Source organism: Castanea sativa, chromosome 4 (assembly GCF_040712315.1).
Source record: "Castanea sativa cultivar Marrone di Chiusa Pesio chromosome 4, ASM4071231v1".
NCBI classification, from domain to species: domain Eukaryota; kingdom Viridiplantae; phylum Streptophyta; class Magnoliopsida; order Fagales; family Fagaceae; genus Castanea; species Castanea sativa.
This window is the reverse complement of record NC_134016.1, coordinates 8,424,812-8,439,096: the sequence shown is the minus strand read 5'-3', so window position 1 is coordinate 8,439,096 and position 14,285 is coordinate 8,424,812. Positions and strand designations below refer to the sequence as shown.

The 14,285-nt window shown below is 35.3% G+C and overlaps 1 pseudogene; it reads right to left on the bottom strand.

Annotated features, from left to right (window-relative positions):
* Nucleotides 1-501: 501 nt before the first annotated feature.
* Nucleotides 502-10,828, bottom strand: LOC142630530 (TMV resistance protein N-like; annotated as a pseudogene).
* Nucleotides 10,829-14,285: the final 3,457 nt, after the last annotated feature.

Genomic DNA, 14,285 nt, shown 5'->3' with positions numbered 1-14,285 from the left:
CTCCCGTTCAACATGAACATGTGTAAATTGCATATTAAAATTACATGCACACATGACATACTAAATAATTTCGTTTATCCTACTCCTACATGACAATGACATCGCTTTCACAGTAGGAACCCAGGCACTGTCATGGGTACCATCGATATCTCCTATACATGCCCAATAACATAACTTAAATGTAGTTAAGTCCTATCATAACCAAATACAATAGTAAACATAGAGACATTATTATGACATAAATAATAAAATGATTCTATATCTTGAACCATGGCTAGTACTTTTCGTTTACATCAAGTTCATGAGGAATTCCTCATGTGCATTTTCATCTAGCTTAATTATAATGTTCTCAAATACGTGAACTGCCCTTAATACTCGACAGACTCGCCATTGGACAATTTCAGTTGAATATTGAGAGCAATTTATAATCACTCTCATCCAGGTTATTATGCCCTACAATATACAAAAGCACGGCAGCGACAATAATTACACATCAGCTAGTAAGTTCTCAAATACGGGTCACAACTACCATTATAATACCATACATTTACATACATTCAGTGTTGCACCAATTTGAGTTGTCCGACATAATCTGCTGTGAACCATATAACAAATACGTAGTTACACATAATTATCTGGAAACAAACATAAAGAGGCTGAAAACAAAACACATAAAGAGAATCACACCCAAAACACAACATTGCTGTGTAAACATATAGCAACTACAAACAATGTCACCAAGTTATTACAAACAAACACATCATCAAGCACAGCTGCAACTCAATCAGATTCCTTCGCAATGAACTCCATCCAGGCTTTCTTCCTATTATTTGGCACGGTCATGAAGAAAATCCTAGTCTCGCCATTATAGAGTTTCTTTTGTACCTTGAAGAAGGTCATATCGTTTAGATCTTTGTGCCCATTGAGTGTGGCAATAGCCTTCTCAAGAGAGAACTTATCATCAGTGCCAGCAGATTCACCCATGTGCTTAGTGCTACCATTTGCCTTTGCCTGCCCAGCTATAAACTTTGCCCTTGATAGTTCAGTAAAGCTCTGGATAGCCTGTGTCATCTCACTAAGTATTTCTCCTTTCTTAGCTTTCTTCTTCCCCTTGGACCGTTCTTGTTGCATTGGACACTTCTCAGCATGAGCGGTGTGCTCTTGACCCTAAAACCCAAGATACATATAGAGTGACAAAATAGTAAGCACGAACCCAAGATATATAGAATGAAGATCATTCACATTAACCCCATTATAAGCTTATTTCATAGTCAACCATATTACTGCCTTAACTCAGAGCTATGCCAATCATACACACACTTAAGCAGTAATTATATTCTATCAAATTTTATTTAGCAAAAATATGTGTATCAAATGTTTCTTCAAAAACCCAAGAAATTGTCAATCTAGTTGTATCGAAAGGTGTTCCCAAATTTATTGTACATACGGATGTTTCCCATTATGAGCCCCACCTTCCCCATTCATTTTAGAACTAAATAATTTCCAACGAACCAGATAGTTATACCCCATTTTCCAAGTGAAGTGCCAATTTGTTCCATCAATTTCTTTTACTTGCCTTTTTGGCACTTCCCCAGACATTATGTGCAAAGAGGAACACTGGTTCTTTCATTGCAGTAAAAGATATACTTTGAACTCATAAAAATTCAGGAAAGACTACATAGATTCAACTATTGAGATTGAAGCACAAAAAAGAGACGTGATAAAAAATGAAGAAAAAACCAAGAACTGTGATCATTCTTTTCAGTATACTTGTCTATTGGAAATTCTTTCATAAATAATGTTGTATAGTGTCTAGCAAAGTTCTAGATTTTACAAAGAAGACCTTTTTCATATATTTGTAAAAGTGGAAACTTACACATGTATCTAGTAACCCTATATAGCCAAAAAGGACAAAAAAGAGCTACTGAAAAAGTTTTGTCCTATATAACAATTGACACATTAGGGAGTTTTACTTTTTAGAAGAACACATTAGAGAGATGAAAATATGAATTTGGATTTATGAAATTTTCCAAAGTAATAAGTAATTAATAAATAAAAGAAGTCCTTGATAAATTAGAGCATTAAATTTATTAGTATGATATATGCTAGATATGTCACATCGCACACCATCTAATACAAAAACTTCATTGCCTCTTATGTCCACATGCTCATTTACAAAATAATTTTGTGTTGAAATGCGTATTTGTGTAATAAAACCAATGTTGTAAAGTTTGATCACTTCATGATGGGCACAACATGCAAATGATGTTTAAAAAGAGCTACAAGACACGTAAGAGTGTTTTAGTGTAAAGGAAAACTAATAAAAACTATTCCTATTGCTGTATACAGATGAAATAAGGTAACTATTAATTCAATAAAAGGGAAAACTCACGTAGTATCTTCTATGCATAAATATTGTGTTGAAACATGGAACAGTATCAGCATGAACTACATCTTGTCTTTTTTAAGGAAATCCAGCATTGTAGGCATTAGGACATTCCAAAAAAAAAAAAAAAAGGATGTGGATTTGCATATTTACAAACAATGTGTTTCTTTGTTTCAAAAAAGCTTCTTAATGAATACTTTAAAAAAAAAAAAAAAACTATACCATTAAAAATTATAAAATAAGAAAACCTAAACATAGGTTCTTTTTTTACCTTGTCAAGTCGACCATTTGGCTTGAGGCTTATCTTCAGGGTCAGTCCTATATTCCTGGAATCACTCACAACATTAAAAGATCACATAGAAAATTTTCAGCAAAAATGAGGTGCCCACTTTCTATGTAAACAAACAGGGAATACAGGTAGTAATATATATAGATTGAGCAAAAACCTCATTGATGTACACCAGAAAAGCCTCCCCAGTGGAGTCCCTGAGATTCTGAAACAAGCTCATAATCTGATATTATTATTATTATTATTTTTTTCAAAACACATTGAGAAAGAGAAGAGCATAACATTTTTTTTTAAGTTTTATAGAAGAGAGACGGAGGATTTCGGGACCTGGTGAAATTAATGCCAACTGTGGAGAAAAATTCTGCCCTTTGGAGTCATTCCTTTAAGACTGAGATTGAACTATGGCAATATGGGTTTTGGCGGTATATGACCAGAAGTATGGGAAAGAGAGGAGATTAAAACAGAAAAGAAATGAGCAAGAGGTAAAAAGCTATGAGTTTGTGTGATTGAGGAGACATTCGGGCACCCTAAGAGACTTTTTTGATACAAGATAGAATTTCTACTCTAGCCTAATCTAAGTATATATGTGTGTGAAGCTCCTTCCTAGAGACTTGAACCCCGACCCTTGCCCCCCACATTCCACGAGCACTTATATCTGTGGAGTGACCATTGCACCAAGGGTGTGCGGTGGTGGCATCCTAAGAGACTTGAAGAGGAGAGGTTGCGGAAAGAGTAAATATGACAATTAATGTTTTTATTGTAGAGAAACTACTTATTCAAAGCTCTACATGGCACAACCTCATGTTTTCCCACATGAGATCTTTGCTTATATATATATATAGATTATTTGACAAATGAGACCTCAATTATCAAATAAAGAGGCCACCAATGCCTTATTGTTTGCTTAAACTCTACATAACATTGCGCCATTAGAAGAGTAAGCCCACACTCTGCACTATCAAGGAGTAATGAGTTCATAGAATAATCACCACTCTCTTTATTAGATGCCAAACTCTAGAATCAAGAAGGCCCATCTTAAAATCTAGAATCATTATGAGAAATTGCATACATAGGCACTAAAAACCAACAGCCCAACCCCCTTCTCACAGCCTACACACCTACCACTACAACCAAGCCAAAAAGCACACCACTTCGTTATTGTGCAATGTTCCAGCCATATAAGCTTAAAAAAAAGTCTCAAACCTAAATACTACCAAAAATCGAACATTAAATTACAAAAAAAAACATGATAAATAGTAGCTTACCTGCCAAAACAGAACCACTGTAGGGCCAAAAAAGATGCATACGTTCTTCTGGGGCTTCCTTATCAAGTGACCTAGCTCGTGTATAAGCAATACAGCAATGTGGGTCTTCCCACAACCTCTTCCCAAATACACAATTATATTCTCATCCAAAGCTTTCTGGCTTAGCTCCAACTGGAACCTTCAGAAAAAATTTATACAAAACAACATAACCCACAATAAGCTCCTCCTATTTTCTTGGGGGAAAATGCATTTTATTCCAAGGAAAGAAATTGCCAGCAAGGCCAAACACAACTGGCTTGCTTAAGCCGTGCTTATGTGTTCTGAAAACAAAACCATAGGAAAAAATCACCAGAATTTTGTTACTCTTTCAAATTCTATGAAAAATATGGGATAAGAAAACAAAATTTATATGTTCCAAAGGGAACCCAGAGTGTTGAGAACTCAAGAACTAAATCTGGCACCACTATTTCAGCTCATATTAGTCAAGCATTACAATTGCCAGAAACTAAAACATCAAAACGAGATAGAATTCAAAAGTTTTTTTCTCTTTCTACATTAATTTTCCTCAAGTTTCTTTGCAGCCAGACAGAGAAATAGTCACATACAAGAAAAAAAATGTGTACCAAGAAAAAAAAGAAGAAAAAAAAGAAAGTTTCTGGGAAAAGAAAAGGAAAACACACCTGAGAAAATAAGTAGATAGTTGAAAATAACATACTTTCTGGTGACCTTCCTGGAATCTTTCAGTTTTTGAGTTGTTGAACCCAGTTCCACTCCATCACCATCACTGCCATTGGCCTCTTTGTCTGAGTTTCCTTGTTATTGTGTGCATGAATTGAAATTCCCAATCCAATTTTCAATTAGATTAGGTTGTTGTATCCACTTTGGGTGTGGTGTGTCTACATTATTAGAGGTACCTTCTCCACTAGGTCCAGTCCCTTCCCCATCATAGTCATCATGGCTTCCCTTAATTATGGTATCTCCGGCTGAACCGTCAAAATCATCCTCATAAGGAGTGATGCTACAGCTGCTAGACCCAAACATAGTTTGTTTGAGACCTTCAACGTCTTGCTTGAATATCAAATGGGTCTTACATTTTGTAACCTCCAATCCTGGACCCTAGGTTTTAAATTCAATCTTAATATCACTGGATCCATTAGCATTGCTTTGACTCGATGCTTTTTCCTAATCCTTGTGAAAGAATTGAGAGGGCAAATATTGCATCCAAAGGTGATGCAGTTCAATTTTACCAAATTCTTCAAAAAAACTATCGGCCACTCCAAAAATTTGGTAATTGTTAAATTTAATGGAACATGAAAGCTTATGTGTATATTTATTATGCCCCAAATTTTCAAAATCAAGTTAGTCAAATGACTCAAATGGACTATGTTGGCTGAATACGAAAATAATACATATAGCAATTCCCATCAATTTGTTACAAAAATTTGAAGACATTTGCAAACTCACTGAAGCCCCAACGTTTTGGTGTCTAAACCATTTCAAAATTTTGCCTCCAGGAACATAAATATAATGTGCCAATCTGTCTTGCCCATAGTAATGCTGAAATATGCAAATAATGATGCTTAGAACTTCACGAGACTGAGAGATGCAAAGAGAGATGCTTGGAGCTTCAAGAGAGCGAGAGAGAGAGAGAGAGAGAGAGAGAGACCTTGTCATTAATAAAATAACGTCTTAGCATTGTTGACATGTAATCATAGCCTTGATTCTTAATCAATTTGACATAATTTAGAAGCTGAAGTGAAGGCCGAAAATCATATTCTGATCCTAATAATAATGTTTCCAGTGAGGTATGCTGTGTTGCATCAATACACTTAATGTTTGATGGAAGCTTTGGCAATGATTGTAGATTTGAGCAACCACGCAGAAAAAGATCTCGTAGATTTGATACATGAATCATACTTTCAGGAAGCCGAATAAATTCATTTCCCTCTAGATTTAATATTAACAAGGATGACAAGCAGTCAAAAGCATCAAGAATTGCCTGAAGATTGCAATGACTTAGATCTAGTTCGGTCAAGGACAATAAGCCTGATAAAGAACACTCTAACAAGGCCATGGGATCTAGACTTCTTCTTTGTAGCATGAAAGGAAAACAGAAGAGTTTATTCAAAGATTTAAATGATATCCCTCTACATCCACAAAGAGAGAGCTTTTTAAGATTTTTTAAGAGCTTGATGGATGTAGGTAGTACTCTTATAGCAGATCCACTCAGATCTAACTCCTCCGAGCCTTTGAGATTCCCCAAATTCTCTAGTAGTTCTTCAAGTTTGAAGCAGCCAGATAAAGTGAGAATTTTTAGAGACATCAAACTATAACAAGCATTCAGAAGACTTGAAAGGTTTTTGCAGTTTCTTAAATCCAATTTAAAAAGGCCAGTTAAATGCTCCACTGACATTGGTAGATCTTTCATAGCAGTCTCATTTAAATAAAGTTCAGACAAACATGGCATATTTCCTAAAATCTCTGGAAACTTCTTTAATCTTGAACAACTAGAAAGAATAATAACCTCAAGAGATTCCAAATTGATCTTGTGAGGAAGTCTTTCAAGACATTTACAACTAGATAGATCTAATCGGATAAGCTATTTGAGATTTCCAAGAGATGAATGAATCTTAGATAGTGTTGTACAACCTTGAAGAATCAATAGCTTAAGATTTTGGACTCCATTTAGATTTGGGGTCTCAATCAAGTTTTGAGAGTTACGCAAGTCAATGAGTTTTAACTGATTTAAAATATGTTACAAACCAATAAAAAATTAAATAAACTCAAGCCTTAATGAAAAGGAATAAAATACAAAATTGAATAAGTGAATCTCACCATATTTCCATTACATAGTCGTTTGATGCTGCTACAATGCATTTTCAATTCAACAAGCTTGTTTGGTTGGAAGTTGATTGGCATGGAACTTAAAGGATATCCATGTCATTCTATAATGCGTAACTCATTAGAAAGACAATTGAGGCCTTTTGGAAGTTTCACATTACCCATATCAACGACTTTAAGCAATCTCATTTTTTTCATCTTTGAGAAGACTTCAGCATCCAGGTGCTCCTCTTTTTGAATAGGTGAGTTTAGCATTATGCTTTCAACTACCTCTATTCCCTAATAACCAAGATTAATGAAATTAGAATAATTGACGATCCTTAGAAGAATTTGTAAGAATATATGTACTTTTCTAAGTTTAGTTCTAGACAAGTCAACTTATAATATTATTCTTCAATACATGAAGGATGTCCTCATAAAGCCATAACCTAGTATGTCTACTAGGATCTTTAGATCCACGACGAACTTTATCTTGACCCATTTCTTGTAGCAAATCATGCCTCCACAAAACTCCATTTTCATTAATGGTTATGAGCGATTTGTCCTTCAGAACACCAATATTGTACTCTGGATGGTAACCAAAACTTTTTAATATCTCTTTTATGCAATCTTCTTTCTCTCCTTTGAAAAAACATGCAATATCTAAAAACAATTCTCTTTGGGTTTCCATTAGCCCATCAAAACTTATTTGAAGAATGTCCAAAATTTTTTTCAGGTTCTACTTTTAGTTTATCTATGAGACTTTTCCATTCATTGGTGCTTTTGGTAAACAAAAAAGAACCTAAAACTTTAAGAGCTAAAGGAAGGCCATTAGTGTAATTCACAAAATACATACACAAATCCACATAATTTTCTTTAGGATGAGGTTTCTTGAAAGCACTCAAACAAAAGAGTTGCAAAGCTTCATCTGGATTCAAACCCTTTGCTGTATATATGTAATTCACACCACAGCTTTTCAACAATTGGCTATCTCTGCTTGTTACAATGATTCTACTCCCTGGACCAAACCAATCAAGGTCCCCAGCTAATGCTTCTAATTGTTTTTGGTCCTCAACATCATCAAGAACAATAAGAACCTTTTTACAATGTAATCTATTCCCTATGATTTTGATCCCCTGATGAACATTCAATATCTTTATTTCACTTTCCATAAAGATGTTAGAAAGAAGTTGTTTTTGTAAAGAAACTAGATGTTGATTTTCAGTTTTTTCTCTTACATCAGCAATATAGCTGCTAGCTTCAAAGCTACCTGAAATTCTTTCAAAAATTTCTACTGCAAGAGTTGTTTTACCGATTCCACCCATCCCGCAAATTCCTACAAAGCGAACACCACCCAACCTTTTATCTAAGTATAAATCCAACATTTCCCTCACACGGGATTCTATTCCAACAAGCTTGAGATCTTTCGAAATAGTTCTTGAGAATATAAGATTCAATTCTCTAAATATCCTTTGAACAATTTCTTGGATAACTGCTGCTTCAGAACTGCAATGAAGAGAGCATAACAATAAATTTGTTGACAGTATAGTATAGCATAAATGCATGAGACAAAACATTCAAAACACAATCTTAGATTCGTTCGGTAGTAAAATGGGAATTTGAAAAGTGTTTAACATAGCATCGCAATTGAGGTTTGATTTGTTTGGTGTCATACAGTCCAAGTGAGAACCACATGTTTCCTCCTAACTATAATAGTTTAATGAGTTGAGAGTGCGCTTAATTTTAATAAGTTATTTGTTGTATGTTTCTTGGATTTAATTTTCATACTCCCTTTTTTTCTTTTCTTTTTCTTTAATCTTCACAATAGGAAAAAGGAACAAATGCACGAATTGAATTATTTACGCTTATGGCCTATTTACTTGTCCAAAACATTTTAATCGTTCGCCAAAGAAATTCTACAAGAAATGTAAATTAGTGAGATAATAATTGAGGTTAAAAAGATTAGTCATCGTTAGTCATAGTAATATTTGTCATAGTCATGGACATGGATGGTTGAAAATCATACCAATAGCCATTTAAATCCAAAACTTATAATTTTGAAAAGTGTCTCCCATTTGTTTATTTCCAAAATGTATTTGACCTCAAATTTTACAATATTCTTGATTTGTTATAAATACTTATTAAATTCTTAGTTTTAACACTACCTTATATAGTGCGGTATTTTTATCATGACCATTGATTTGACTCATATTCTATTTAACTTTGGAGGTAATAGGTATTCATGTTTGAAGTAAATTTTTCTAGAAAATCTAAGTTTTTATGAAGATAGTTCCAGTTAATTTATAATGGAAATAGATACAGATGGAAAAAAAAAAATAGAAAGAAAGAAAGATGCATCTATTATTCCAAATATATGCTGATGATTATTCTCAAGGCAAAACGACTAAAAGTTTCTTCATAGAGAAGGTGTTCACAGAGTTTTCCTTTTGGAAATATTTAGCTTGTTGATATCTAATTTTTGTTAATAATGTCACTTGATAACAATAGAAAAGTGCTGATTAAAAATGATATGGGTATAACTGAATGAGATATCTAGCACAAAAAGAAGCATATATGGGATTATACCCTGCATATTACGATCTTTGAAAATCACAAGGCTGTTGATTAAATATGTCTAAACACGTTGTCCTCATATTGGCCTAGTGTGACTCCTGCTACACTTCTCAGATAATAGGTATTAGACATTCTAAGCTGAAGGAAGGCAAGCATTTGACTTGAGGCACTAGAGCCGACTATAAAAAAGCAAAGCTTCCTTGACTCAACAATTCACTGTAGAATGCAGATTGTATACCAAGTTGTATCTTTCTGTTGGGGAAGCAGAGAGACCATTAGCGCAGCACATGGTCTAGCTCGCTGGTCTCTGCTTAATTTTGTATTGGGTTGTTTTGATACTCTAAGAGGTCCCCCACATTTTGCTCTCTCCATTTCTCAAGACTTGGATTCTGTATTGGATGTTTCCAGGTCTTGAAGTTTGTTTTAACAATAAAAGTTTATGTGAATATTAAAAAAAAAAATGTTAATCCAGTAACAGACTACCATGCCTCAAACTAAGCAAAGGATCTTCAACCAAAGTCCAACTTGAGCGTATAATTTCCTACGTCATAATATACATAAAAGGGACAAATTTAATTATTTTTCTCAGGTTCAAGTTAAGCCACAGGAAAATCGGAGTAATTTTAGAGTATGGGAAATTACGATATTGATATAATGATGTGAACAAAGTAGTCAAGACAATTGTAAAATGTTACCTATTTGGTTGTACATGCCATCCGGATATATTGCCGACTTCTTTCAAAGCAGCCTTCCATGCTTGCAAATCCTTAATGTTAACATGATTTCTTTCATGCTCAGCAAAGGCTTCAGCAAAAGTCCGGTTCCGTGTAGCAAGAATACCCATCTGGTTCCGTACATCAGAGGGATTCACATTGTAAAAGACTGGCAAAATTGTCAACTTGTTCTGTTTCATGCATTCAACCATTTTTACTAGTTCTTCCAAGCACCACTTCGAAGAAGCGTAGTTTGTTGAGAGAACGACGATTGCAAACTTGGACTGTTCTATTACTTTTAAGAGTTCTGGTGAAATACTTTTTCCACGATCAAGTTGCTCATCGTCTATGAAGGTGATAATATCCTTTTGTTCCAAACCGCCGTTGAGATGGCCAGTGAAACCCCTGCGGGTGTCCGGGCCGCGAAAACTAATGAACACATCGTATTTCCTAGAAGAAGTGGAGGAGGAGGAGGAAGCTGTTAGAGTTTCCATAAAAGGAAATGGAAGCAATTGGATCAATGACCAAAAGTTTCAGTCACTCCCGCCGGTTAAAAAAAAAAACCACCAAATTAAAAGATAACCAGAAAAAAGAAGCAAGAAATAGTATTGCGTGCGTAAAACTGAAGAGCTGTTGACGGGCCTATCTTCGAAGATGAAAGCGTGTGAGGTTGAAACTGAATTGGGTTTGGGTTAGCGTTCAGCTGCAAACAAAGTGAGGAAGAACAAAAATAAGGTGAGAATTCGTGAGTCAATGAATAGTCAAACAACAAGTAATAAATAATAATCGAGGAAATTTCGGAGTTGGTGCGCTTTTGCTTCTTTTTGTAAAACCATTCACATATTTTGCAAGTGGGGTCACGTTCCCCCTCCCAGGTGACCAAGGAAGATTTCGTGGGTTTTTGATTTAGTCATTTGCAAGTGGGGTCACGTTCCCCTCACCAAGGAAGATTTCGTGGGTTTTGATTTAGTCATTTACAATTGGGGTCACATTCCCCTCCCGGGTGGTCCCTTGAAGTTTGAAAAAAACAACATTCCCTTCTTTTTAGAATATTTTAAGTTTATATAAGATTTTCTTTATCAAAATTTAACATCGGTTAGTAAAAACATAACTTGCAAATTTAAAATAAAAATATAAAATTTATTAAGTACTAAAATATTTAAAATGACAAATCTCTTCACAATTCTTTAAAAAAAAAAGGGGGAAAAAAAAAAGATAGGTGAGCACACAACATTATTAATAGACTAAATTTCAGAACTTACCTTCTAAGTTTCACTACTTTTCATTTCAGTTTTCTAAGTTTGCCATTTGTCAAAAAGTCTTTTAAGTTTCAAAACACCCTAATTCAGACTTCCATTATCTTGCTTGTCATCCACTATTACTATTAAATTACCAAAATTACATCATTTTGCCATTAATTAAAATTAAAATTTTAGTATTTATTTCCTAAAAAAACATTAATTAAAAAAATCTACAAATTAAAAAAAAAACTATTTGATGGACTTGGTTTAGGTCCAGTGTATCTAGTGTACTGGACCCGGTTAAATGGTGACACGTATCCAAAAGTGGATACATGTTATTATTTCAACGAGTCCAATACTATTAGATACTGGACCTAAGCCTGACCTCTATTTGGTAAATCCACCCTCCTTGTAAAATCAAAATCTCCAAACCTCAGAGAAAGTAAACAAAACAACGCAGAGTAAAACAAGAAACAAAGTTTTTACTTTTTAGAGAAGAAACTTGAAGGATAGCTTCAACGGCAACACTCAACAGGGAAGAAGAAGGTCTAGAGTGCAACTCCGGAAGTTAATTTTTTTTTTTCTTATAATATACAGAAGCATTTTCCCTCCATCCGTACATGGGAGATTGAGGTTTAAAATTTAAATATTTTTGTATACTGATTTCCATTTTGCTTCATTAAGAATTTAAGATAGAGATTTTTTTTTTTTTGATATAGAGTCAGAAAGTGATTTTTTAGCTTTTACGTGTGGAGGATTAATGAGTAATACATTCTAGAGCTCCCATAAAGAATTAGAACATAATTAGAACAGTTGGAGCGTATTAGAGATTTGCTTATTTACTTTAGCTTATTTAATTTTTTAGCTTCTTTTTGTTAGTATTTATAGGTTCTATTGTACTTTTTGGTATTGTTTATGGGTCTCATTGTACTATTTGGCTAACTATTAACATTTTTTTTTATACTTTCAGTTAGACTTTTTTAGTTTCAGCTAAATTAGTTCTTCACAAACGGATCCTTAATCACACACATGTAATGAAACGATTTTTTTTCTTTGACAAAAAAATTACTTAGTTATTTATTGATTAATATTTGGGGCCTAATTAATATCTTTACAAGTAAAGAGACCTATTGGGTAAAATTTAGGGTCTTATTTATTTATTTGTGGCCTTTTTTTATTTGGGGGTTTTGCTCTTCTTTGACAAAAAAAATTACTTTTTATTTATTGATTAATTTTTATGGCTTAATTAATATTTTCACTAGTAAATACATATTTTTAAGGAAAAATGACTTGACACCCCCTTGAACTTTAAGGTAGTGGTCAAAACACCCCTCTAAACTCTTGAAATTTTCAAAGGATTGAGGAGAGAGAGAGAGAAACCTGTACAGTTTTAAAAAAGAGGCCCATGGGAGAGAAAAATGACCTCTGAACCTATTTACTTTATATATATATATATATAGGGGTAGTTTTTAATTGGTAAAATAAAAGAAACTGTTGGTCTCCAAGAACCCGTAAGCTCTATTATGCATGCTGACGATTTCACGCAAGATGAAGCTGTTAGTCTCAATGCTGACAACTCACACAAGGTGAAGCCGTCAATCTCAAAGCCAACGACTTCATCCCATTACCTAATGGCATATACGCCTAGACGGGATGAGAAGCTGACGGGGAGAAAGTTGAAGGCAAGAAAGGAAATAGTGACGGGTCTAGCATGGCTGTACTTGGCCTCCAAGAATATGTATATAAGGAAACACCTTGTGCCCCATGGTTAACCCTAATCAAGGGGATCCCTACAAGAAAAGTGTCCTAAGACATACGCGTACTGATAAAGATCTTCTCTACAAGGAAAGACCCTTTCCACCAAGAAACGAATGTCAACTCTACACTACTATAAAAACCCCAAAATCCTCACAAACCAAGATACGCTTAATTCACCCTAACTCTGGCACTCTAGAGTTGTGAAAAAATTACCTAACTTGACCGTCGAAGGGTATTTGGCCGATATCACACCAGTACCCTTTGTAGATTCTTCTTCTTCCTTTTGTGTTGTGCAGGTCTAGCTTGGAGCACGTGAGGACCGTGTAACTCATTGACGATTTTTGGCATCATCAGTTAGCGCTGTCTATGGGAAAAAATGATAGGAAGTAAGCCATACTACCGCTTCTCGGACAAAGAGTTGCATGGTACTTACTTACTCAATGGCAACCACCACCAACAACCATGGGGACAAACCACGTACACCGCCCTCGAGTTACAAGTTCAAACGCTCGGTGTAGCTGTAAAATACCTTACCAAGCAAAACCATGACCTAGAGGAGCAACTGCGCCAAAAGAACTTGGTGCTTAACACTCAGGAGGAGGACTAGGAAGGAACCAGCGCCGAGAGGAGAAACCAAGAGGGGCCGGAAGGCAACAACGCCCCAACTAGGCAGGAACGACAGGATACAAGTCGTCCATCTACCGTGGATATGGCTCTACCACCACACTTAGTCGCTGAGATGCAAATGACGAAGGAACGGATGAACTTCATGATGAATGCCCTAAAGGGACAAGTATCCAACGACCTTGATGAGTTAGTCCACTGGACGGATTCGCCCTTCACTGCGTTTGTTACATCGTTCCCCCTTCCGCCAAAATTCTGCATGCCATAAGTAGAGGCATACGACGGATCAAAGGATCCATTGGATCACTTGGAAACTTTCAAGACCTTAATGCACTTGCAAAGGGTGGCTGAAGAGATCATATGCAAGGCCTTTCCCACTACACTGAAGGGACCCACGAGGGTTTAGTTTAGCTGATTCACACTCAACTCCATCAGTACCTTTAAGAAGTTGAGTGCCTAGTTTGCCTCGCACTTTATCGAGGGGCACAAGTACAAAAAGTCTACTGCTTGCCTTATGAACATCAAGCAACGAGAGGACGAAATGCTAAGGTCTTACATTACCTGCTTCAACAAAGAGGCCCTCTTGATTGACGAAACTAACGACAAGATACTCGT